This window comes from Anas platyrhynchos, chromosome 2 (genome assembly GCF_047663525.1).
Source record: "Anas platyrhynchos isolate ZD024472 breed Pekin duck chromosome 2, IASCAAS_PekinDuck_T2T, whole genome shotgun sequence".
NCBI lineage: Eukaryota > Metazoa > Chordata > Aves > Anseriformes > Anatidae > Anas > Anas platyrhynchos.
Window position 1 is genome coordinate 36,045,983 of NC_092588.1, and position 10,390 is coordinate 36,056,372.

The 10,390-nt window shown below is 41.7% G+C and overlaps 1 long non-coding RNA gene and 1 other non-coding gene across 2 annotated transcripts; one reads left to right on the forward strand and one right to left on the reverse strand.

The window, feature by feature from the left end:
- Positions 1-3,397: 3,397 nt before the first annotated feature.
- Positions 3,398-9,475, reverse strand: LOC140001862 (uncharacterized). Its single transcript, XR_011807483.1, has 3 exons — positions 8,982-9,475; positions 7,901-7,947; positions 3,398-3,508 (listed from the first exon to the last, which is right to left on the reverse strand). It is a non-coding gene; the product is annotated as an uncharacterized lncRNA (long non-coding RNA).
- A 563-nt stretch (positions 9,476-10,038) lies between these two features.
- Positions 10,039-10,128, forward strand: TRNAY-GUA (transfer RNA tyrosine (anticodon GUA)). Its single transcript is given in 2 exon segments — positions 10,039-10,075; positions 10,093-10,128. It is a non-coding gene; the product is annotated as a tRNA-Tyr (tRNA).
- Positions 10,129-10,390: the final 262 nt, after the last annotated feature.

Below are 10,390 nucleotides of genomic sequence, written 5' to 3' on the forward strand. Positions count from 1 at the left end.
GCTTTGGCTTTATGAGATGCAACTTTTATCTAGCCTTTCACACATGAGCCTATTTAATTAACACTGATTTGGCTGCAGAAGGAGTGAGTTGTAATTACTTTTGCATTCTACATATAAATTACATTCTAGTTGCATACGTGAATACTCGGAAAAGCTTTTTCATTCTCATACCTATTCTGAATATTTCACTAACCCATAGGACCTTTGAATTTGAGGGACTTTTAAAAGCAGGTTTTTATGTATTTGAGAGCAAAATCTGAGATCTGAGTCTTTTTTTGCAAAGTTGTCACCAAGAAAATGATGTGAGAAAATGCTGACCAAGTCATATGTGGTACTTATCTTGTGTTCTGTGGTTTGAAACATTGGTCAAAAGGTATTTCAAACCCAAATTTTAAGTCATGCATGTAATATACAAATGTGAATAGTACAATTTGGAAGAATGAGGCTTCTCAAAATTTGGCAGTACTTAAACCTGAACATATTGACAACTACTTAAATTATCTCTGTGCTTTTTCCACTGACTACATGTGGTATTTTGTTTCAAACTGTAATCATAACTTCTGAGCTTGCAAAGATGTCATAAAATCCATTTGTGAAGCTCGTGCTTCTTCTTCCTATATTTATTGAAAGGCTTTGATTCAAAATGAGACAGCATTAAAACATTCTTTTAAATGACGGATTTGAATGTACTGAGGTAATTCTGATTGCATGTCACATCACAAAAAATTGATAATTATCCTCTAAAAGATTTGTATTTCAGTGGCTTAAATGCTTAGTGCTAAACTAGACATTTATTCATCTTGTTTAATGCACTCTCCGTAAGCTGAGCCAAAACCCATACTGTATGTATGAAGCAACCAAGTTAAGAGTGTTTTCGTTTTTCTTGTTATTAATTACACAGCCTTACAGTTTAAGTTCTTAAATTTAGATTGGAGTTGTTGCATTTGTTTTCATTTTCCCTTTATTATGTACCTAGCAGACCTGTTCTAAAATGGCTGCCAAGCCTCATCTTCCTGCCAGAACAAGACCCCTCACAAAAACAATTCCTCCATACAATCAGGATGAGAACGAATCTTGGATGTCCGTCAGCGTGTGTAGTGAGTCGTGGAAAGTGCTCGAGGTATAAGGAAGAGTCAATTCAAACACACTTTGAGTGCAAAAGTTAATAAAAACCGTGCTGCTTTGTTTGATACCGAGTTTATTTTATTGAGGCTGGCCTCTACTCATTTGTTGGCCTATATCTTGGCCTCTACTCATTTGTGGTCTTTCGAATGCTTACTTTTTAATCCTAGATGAAGAAAAGTAGTAATGCTTGGGTCCATAATAGACTCGATGGCAAAGCTGATGTTACAGAAACCCTTTTGTCACAGCTGTTTTGAAGTAGGTTATTCTGATCTGAATTACTTAACTTTCAGAATCACCCAGCATCGTGATTTTTACTAGAGTCTAATGCCTTTGATAATTCCTGTGTGAGCATTACCTCTTTTGCAGTACCTTGCAGAGGCTTCAGAGAAGACTCATTCTCTGCTCTGTTAATTACAGGCATTGATTTGATGATTATGACATAGCACAAAATTGTCTTTGGACTTTATCCACCTCTGTTTTTTTTTAAATGGCTACCTAATTTTGTTTTCTGCTGGAAATATTTCTAGCGGCTTGCCTTGCTGGTAGCTAATCTAATTTCACTTCTAAAGCCATCCTGTAGATCTGTACTGGCTGGAAACTTGCATTCAATAAATAAAAAAACTTAAAAGAAAGATGGCAGGTACAAGGAAACAGCCAGAAATAAGATGAAGGTTTAGTAGGTACTTTTTTTTTTTTTTTTTTTTTAACCCAGTTGTGAAAGGCATGAAGTCGTTTCTAAACCTTTGGCCCATGGTTTCAAGCATCTTCTTTCAGAATAAGAAAATTTTGATTTTATATGCTATTTTGTCAGCTCAGTATACAAGATTTTATTTTAAATGAAGCTTCCTCTGGATTGTCGAATTCTTACATAAAATGTAGAGAGAGCCTTTACCCTTTTACCAAATGTTACCTCTCTCTCTCCTTTCCCATGTTTGTGCAGTCTCTGAATCCTAACAAGTTCTGATCTTGTGCTAATTTTTTGTTTGTTTTTCATCTGCCATTTGATACTGAATCATTTTTATAACAGAGATTTCTGTATGCTTATTGTCCTCTGTTTATACTGCTGCTTTCAGAGGGACGGTGAGAGGCAGTAGAGAAATGATGCAATTTCACACCAATTAGACCGATAGGAATTAAAACCTTGTTGGACTTCCTCCAAGATCCGTATGTATGGCACAGAAAGGAGTGAAGGGAGATTCCTGGAAGAGCAGAGGACCTGGGGGATGGATTTCTGTAGAGGGAAGAATCTACACAGGGATCTCTCTGTGGTCATAAAATCACCTCATGGTCCTGTAAGGTGGCAGTGTTCGGTGGCGTTCCACCTCCAGGGTGATCAGCTTTTGAAGCTGCAGTGGCTGAATCCAAGTCTGGGGATTTCTTGGGGTCCACCTCTGTTCTCCGAGGAGCTGAAGCTGCTGAAGAAACCCTTCACCCCATGGGAGAGAAGGGCTGAGGCCTAGCCCGTTGTTGCTGCACAATGGTGTAGGATTTGTGGCAGCAAGAAGACAGCCAAAAGACACAGAAAAGGCAAAAGCCTAACTTAAAATTATGGTGTATGAAATAACTCCTTCTCCTAACTATTTGCATACTCAAATCTGCTGAAATAGTGCTCGGTACATGCCCGAGTCCTGTGTCTGAGCGCTGTGCTTACAGCAATACTACTCCCCCGTCCTCCCCCGTGTCTTTCTTAAAATAAGACTTCCCAAGAGGGATGCTGGAAATCACAATTATTGTTGCAGACAGCAGGAGGGATAAGGGAAATTATAGTCAAAAGTACCTTCCTTTTGCTTTCAAAATGAGAAAATTCAAGGCATGGTACACCAGAGGATGCTAAATACCAGTTTGTATTCCTTTGCTCCCTCCGTTTCTTCTAACCTTAACCTCTTCTTTACCCTGCCATATTCACAAATGTGTTGTTTTGTTGTTGTTGTGGGCTTCGCTGTATTTGAAGTCAGTCAAGCTAGCTTGTTCCCTTCTTCATTCCACTTCCAAATTTTCCAAGCAATCTCAGGTCTCTAATAAGCCAGCAGCTTGAAAACAAAACAAAAACAAAGAAACAAAAAACCACCCAAGCCACCAACCAACCAAAAAGAAACAAAAAACCCCACGCTATTAACTATTGTGTATTCTGAAGGCCATCTTTTTGTTTTAACATTTTGGATCTTTCTAACCCTAAACCTGAGGTACTGTATTTGAAACTGTCATACACTCACATCTTTGCACAAACTTATTCAAAGAGAAAAAACAAACAGATTCATTCAGCATACCTGAGGCCGTTTCTTGGACAGTCAGTACGTGCTGCAGAAGTGGAGCTACCATGGAAGTGCACAGTCTTTTGCAGCTGCAGTCACTTGCTATGTTCTCTCCTCTCCTGCTGCTGGAGCTGTACGGGACGTGGGAACACCATTGTGTTGGAAAAAAGGCAGACTGTGGTTGTGCAAGCAGCAGAGGCTGGCATCTCTGGCATCGCCAGTTGTGATAACAGATTTGTCTCTGTGACTCTGGTTATTATCTTGCAATCAATGTTAGGAGCAAAAAGGAGACTTGTACTTAGTTGAGAAGAGAGGGGACCAGAGCAATGTTCTGTTAGTGGGGTGGAGTAGCAAGTCAAGCCAGTGCTTTCCATTCATCACCGGGATACCACCAGATTTAAGCTGTGTGCATGTATCTAGCTCAGGCCGCTACTGAAATGCTGTTATCACTGCTGCCTGGCTGCTGTTCACGTTTGGCTGGCTCAGTTTAGCTCCAGCTCCTTTACAAAGCTGTTGTGTTAGCACCAATTGTTTGCTCGTGGTGTTGGCAAACCATCGTCTTGGTCAAAGGATTAAACTGACTCCTCTGGCATTTGTAGTGGTGTCTTCCTAGGGCATAATACCAAAACAGCATGGGAAAATGTGTGCTGTTAATACCTGATTAATAGGCAACTTCCAAGGGAATCTCTTCAACCTCCAAAGTTGCTTGCATGTTTGTGAAAGGATTAAATCTATTTATCTATATACACATATTTTTGACTGGCTCAGCTTAATTAGTAAAATTATTCACAGAATCACAGAATGGCTGAGGTTGGAAGGGACCTCTGAAGATCACCCAGTCCAACCCCCCTGCCAAGCAGGATCACCCAGAGCACACTGTGCAGGATGGCATCCAGGTGGGTTCTGAATGTCTCCAGAGAAGGAGACTCCACAGCCTCTCTGGGCAACCTGTCCCAGTGCTCTGTCACCCTCACAGCAAAGAGGTGCCCCCTCAAATTCAGACGGAACCTCCCGTGCTTCAGTTTCTGCTCATTGCGTCTCATCCTGTCGTTGGGTCCCTGGTTTCCAAAATAAACAAGTGACGTTTGAGAAATTAGTGATGTTTGATAATCAAGATTGATGTCATCTAATTTTGCAGCTGTATCATTATTTATTTGGAAGGTTGGATGACAAGATCCAGGTAATGTCTGAGTATAAAATTAGGAATGTTTTCACCATTTGACTGATTCAAGGTTGTTCTACTTTTAACCCTTAAAAAGTAACATTTACCTACGTAGTGCCTCATAAATTATTATCTGTGGCAATGAAACCATTGGCAAAATGGTTGACAACCAGAAATTTGTCTCTTCAAAGGAGTACCATCAGAGTAGCTGCCACTGTGCTTGCATAAGCAGATGACTTGAGGCTTGGGACTTGGTTTCCAAATGACAGCGTCCATCAGAGCAGTGCATATGCAATTTCCTCATGCTCTGTGCAAGAGGCAAGCGCGAGCTCAGCACGACCTCTCAGTTTCTTCTCAAGCCAGTGACAGCTGAGGATTGCCAGAAGCAAGGATACAGAGCAGCTTATGAGATCTGAAATGTAATGTCATCTCTGAGAGCGACAATTATTCTATGGTAGGGCAGTATTGCTGGAGCTGCTTTATTGATCTTCTGTACTTGGAAACTGGTGGGGTTTGTTTGTTTTGTGTGTGATTTCTTTATTTTTATTTTTTAATTTCAAGGCTTGATCCAAAGACCACTTGAGAATTGTTAGAGCAGCCATACAGCCTCCTTGAGAAGCTGACAGAATTTGCCTTGGGAATGTGCAAGAGGGTATTTTTTGTGCTCTGGAACAATCCATAATTGGCACGGAGGTTAATGCACTAGTGCAAATTCTAAGCACATCCAGATATACTTGGTTTTTTTATATACATATTTTTGTGATATAGTAGCCTTTAATTCTTATATTTCCACCCTCCCTCTATTAGCAAAAATAAAGTAAACCTGCCAATATGCTAAAGTGATAAAGTACCAGTGTGATTCAGGGTTTCACAAGGTACGTGCAATTCTTTTTTTCTGTCATGATCAACAGAACACAGGCAAATTGGCAGGCAGAGGCATTAGCACTTTTTCTCCTCTCTGAAAGACAGTATAAATAGATTGAGTCAAAAGTACTCAAAGCTTGCTCACTCTTGTGAGTAAAGCGTTTTGTTCCTGTAAGACTTGTCATTTCAGAAGAGCATTGTAAGGAACATTCAGAGAAATTTCAGCAAAAGCAGATCATTTTCAGCAGTCATGCAGAGAACGTTGCCCTTCAGAAACTTTGATACTGAGAAGCGTAAAAAAAAGAAAAAAAGACTGTGTGTGACTGGAGGCACACAGCAAGTTGAAACTGATCTGAAGTGCAGCCTCACTGAGCTGATTGTGAGGTGACTCAAGTGCCAGTGACAAACTGGGATCTTTGGTACCGAGACACAGAGCGGATGCAGGTAGTACAGGGTTATCCATATGGAGAAATATTTCAATTTAAAAGAGTACCTGGTAAGTATCTGCCTCCTCTTCATCTAAAATTTCTCCAAACGTGTGGAGAAAAGTACTCAGCCCCTACAGGGCTGGTGCAACCACAAAGATCGCCTTTGGCACTGAGTGAGTAGAGCTCTGAAACTGAGCCTAGTAGCTGGGCTGAAGTCCTGATGGATGCCTGGGGCTTTGATTTGGTGGTTTTGCCAGTGTTGAGCTTTGGAGATTATAGACACTCAAGGTGATGAGGCATTGAAAACTACTAAAAATAATCTGCTAAAGAGCTGTAAGCTCATTTATGCTGCTTTTTGTCTTGATGTTACTAATTGTCATGCTAACTTTAATGACCTTAGTTCTATGAGGCTGGCAGCGATTGTTTTTGAGCTGGGAAGCTTTTACTGAGGAAATAAACTACTTCATTTTCACAATCCACAAAACTATTTCCTGGGTTTACCTTGTAGGAATTTTGCTAGATTCAAAGATTGAAGCACTCATAGCAGGAAGTCAGCTGCGTGCCTTGCTGGTTGTCTGTGCAGAGGACGATCTTGACAAAGACTCTAGGTTCTTCCATTGCAAGGTTTCCAAACAACCTCCAGGCAAATCATGCAGGATAGACTGATTATTCTTAACTTCCCGACAGTAATATTAAGCCCTGTGCCCTCTGGGGAATAGGCTCCTTGTATTGCTTAGCTGTCCAGATAAATGTTTAACTGCCTGCCTGAATTTACAGTAAGATTTCAAGGAGGGTAGCAGCAAATAATTGCACTTATTCACATTACTTCAGAGTCCTTCCATCATTTCAGCTCTGTGAACATTTGAAATGGATTCATGACTGGGATTTTTTTATTCATTAAAGGCTTTTGGAGGGAATAGATGAAACTGTCACAGAATGGGAGCAGTAACAAATGAGCCCGGTAAAACACATACAGACTTAACATGGCCTAATTGTGTGGTACCTTTTTACCACTGCAGATGGGTGTAATTTTTCTGAAGCATCAGCATTGCACAGAAAGGGACCTGTTTCCCAGCAGGAGCAGTCACTGATCTGCTGCTGATCAGACACATAATGAATGCCTAATACACATACATATATATGTGTGTATATATATATATATATATTTTTTTTTTTTTTCTGCAGTTCAGTAGAAAGCTCAGCAAGAGGGAATGAATAACAGGGCAAATTACACGATCACCGTTCAGTCTTTGAGTACTTCACCTTAGCAAATCATCTGGATCAGAGTATGTGCAGGTGTCCTTTCTTCCTGTCATTTTAGTATCAGAAGACAAGACTTCCTTTTAGTTGCAAATCCAAATACCAATTGGTTTCAGTTTGTCAGGAGACCCCACTAACTAAGGCAGTGGGGGAGTGGCAAGGTGGCACTTGGAGTGCCATCAGCTTGGAGTGATGTTGATAATTTGCCTCGTACTGCAAACCCAAACCTGCAGCAGTGTTTTTGCATCTGGTTGCTGTGTTCTTCAGGTCTAGGCTGGAATGGAGCTCTCCTTTGTGACAAGGGGGGGGAGTCTTTGGAAGCACGAATGAAGGTATAAAGCAGTTCTTGTAGAATGGGACTCAGATATAGCAGCCTGGTGAGTGTTCTGCTAGGAGTCTGTTGAGGCTGTTCCTGATGGCTTGCGGGCAGTGACAGCCTGGACAGTGCATTAAAAGGGCGGCATGTAGGGGATACGCTCTGTCACCTACCACAGAGACAGACTACCAGTCTATATCTCCTTTCTTAGGGATTTTCCTAAATAAGCAGTTGGTAAAACAAAAAAAAAAAGCTCTAGAAGATGTTCCATAATATTAAACCTTGTCACACAAGCCAATAATACATACAAGATTAAAAATATGTATTATGTGAGGTATGTGATCTGATGTACTCCAAGGCAAGTGTTTACTGGATGTCATAACACGTGGGTTTTATATATATATATAAACACATCTTTTTTTTTTTTTTTTTTTTTTTTTATATATATATATAACATATATATATATTCTACAGCAGGACTGTCAGTACTTACTAATTTAGTAGTTTGACTCAGCTGATGCCTTCGGTAGGATCCATTTCCTACAAATTAAGAACATATGTATTACTATGGGAATATAGAAAAAGGTACTTATTTAAACTGCAATACTTTCAATTCAGGTTCCTTTGACTCTGAATTAAATATAAATGAATGTTAAATGATGATATTTCATAATATATGAGGCTGGTGACACAAATCCTGTCTCAGGGTGTTTTGTTGTCTTTTTTTTTTTCTTATTATTACGGCTTTTGTAGTTCAAAGACTCTTGTCATAGCTTTGATGTGGGTAAACCTGCTGTGTTGTCATCTCTGGATACTAAAAGCAAATCACAATGAATGCAGGCTGGTGCTGAACACTTATATGGTATGCAGCAGGCAAAGACTGCTTGTAAATTAAAAAAAAAAAAATATATATATATATATATCTATATATATATATATATATTTTTTTTTTTTTTCTGTGAAAGATGCAATGGTACGAGTTTACATGTGTGATTAGTAGGTTTGTAGCGTATGTAAAATTTTTGGTTGGCTTTTTTTACTATTCCTCCTGTGGTCTATTACGGGAGGTACCAAGATCTGAGGTTCTTGTGTGCATGTGCAGGGGGCGCTGCAAGTCAAGGTTTCTCGCTAACCCTGCTTCAGAGCCACGTCCCCACTGGGTGGAGAGACGCTGTACATAACCTGTACGTATATAAACATATGTATATGTGTGTGTGTATAAGCTCCGTACATCTAAGGCTTCATTTATACGAATAACCTGCAGCTTAAGACTTTTGTGTAGGGGAATATCTAGAAAATACACAGATTGTGCCGGAATGTAGCTTGGATTTCTGTGCTGTTACAGCTTCAAGAAGTTTTTTCCTCTATTCAGGTGTTTAACAGTTTTCCATAAGTGAACCAGCTTTTGAAGTTAGACAAAGAATGTGTTTGAAATAAGAAACCACGTAATGTTTTGATGATATTTTTTGACCATTAAAGTAAAAAGCACATTAATAAAGGAATAAAGCCAGAATACTGATGTTTGGGCCCTAGGATAAATAGTCATAAGGTGAGCAAACGCAGTGGACAAGTACCTCTAAAAGCTGACTCCAGGAGTGTCTTTCGCAGAGTTGCAGGAAGATGCTCCCATGTTTTTTTGGCTCAGGAACTCCCAACCCATGCCTTTAAGGCAGGTGCTCACACCCTTTTCTCCTAAGAGCTGCGCAGAGTTTATGTTTCTGTAAATGCACCCACAGGAGGATGTGGTGAGATGTTTGGGGTGCTTCCTTTTTTTCCCTTTTTTAATGTATAAGCAGGTAGTGGTTAGAGCAGCCACCCAGTAAGTGGGATGGCTGGGCATGATTTAAACCCACATTTCTCATTTCTCACTTCTCAAGCGCACGTGTAACCACAGGGCATCAGTGCTTAGGAAGAGGAGGTGAAAATGGAAGAGGGTTGACTTTGTGGTGTGGAGACCGTGCTCCTGCGTGGCAGTGCATTACGGGGCTGCCCAGGGGCTGCTCCTGCATCCCCACCTTGGTCAATTGCTCAGCACCAGAGGGGAGCACCCTAAAACCCCTACTAACAGTACATGGCCACCTTCTTTTTTGCTTGCACTTGGGAATATATGTTTTTAATCTGATTTGTCTCACATGCAACTTTAGGAATAGGTGTTTCTGACAGGGCTTGACAGGCGGGATTTTATAGGTATTAAGGAGCCCAACCTGCAAGGTGTGTGAGATGTGGGCACCCCTAGGGCCTACCAGCCTTCTGGGTATTATAAACCTTGTAGTTTGGGGTCCAGGTATTTGTCCTCTCAGTAAATGCATTTCTGTATTGTGTGTGTCTTTTCGTGTGACTGCACCCCTCGCACCATGAATTAGTATTTACAGAGTCGCTTTCGGATTCTCACTGCCTTTTGGCTTAGGATGTGTGTACCTTGAGCTCAGCACTGAGATCCCACAAGCTGGGCATGGCAGCATTGGTGCGTGTGGTAATCCTGCAACACCCCGAAAGCCTGATTTTCATTTGTGGCGGTTTTTTGTCGGGACGTGAGCGAAGGACACTATTTGGTGAGAAGAATGTGGTGTAGGTGAGGGCGTTGTGAGGCGGGAGGGCTGTGAGGCGCGGAATGGCGGCCACACGCAGCTCCCTTCGATAGCTCAGCTGGTAGAGCGGAGGACTGTAGAGGCGCCGCCCACGGGAATCCTTAGGTCGCTGGTTCGATTCCGGCTCGAAGGAGCTCGGTTTTGCGCCGCGGGGCCGCCTCCTTTTTTTTTTTATTCCACTTTACGTTATTTTATTAATTTCGACGCCACTTTCAGTACCGGAGGGGTGATCAAAGACACGGGGGGGGCGGGGGGGGGGTGAGCACTCCCCCCACAGCCCCTCCTCCCGCTGCCCGCCCGCGGCTGCCGCGCGGCCCCTCCCCATTCCCCCCCCCCCCCCTCCGCCTCCCTCCCTCCCTTCCCGGGCGTCCCGTGCCGCGTGCGGCGGCGGCAGC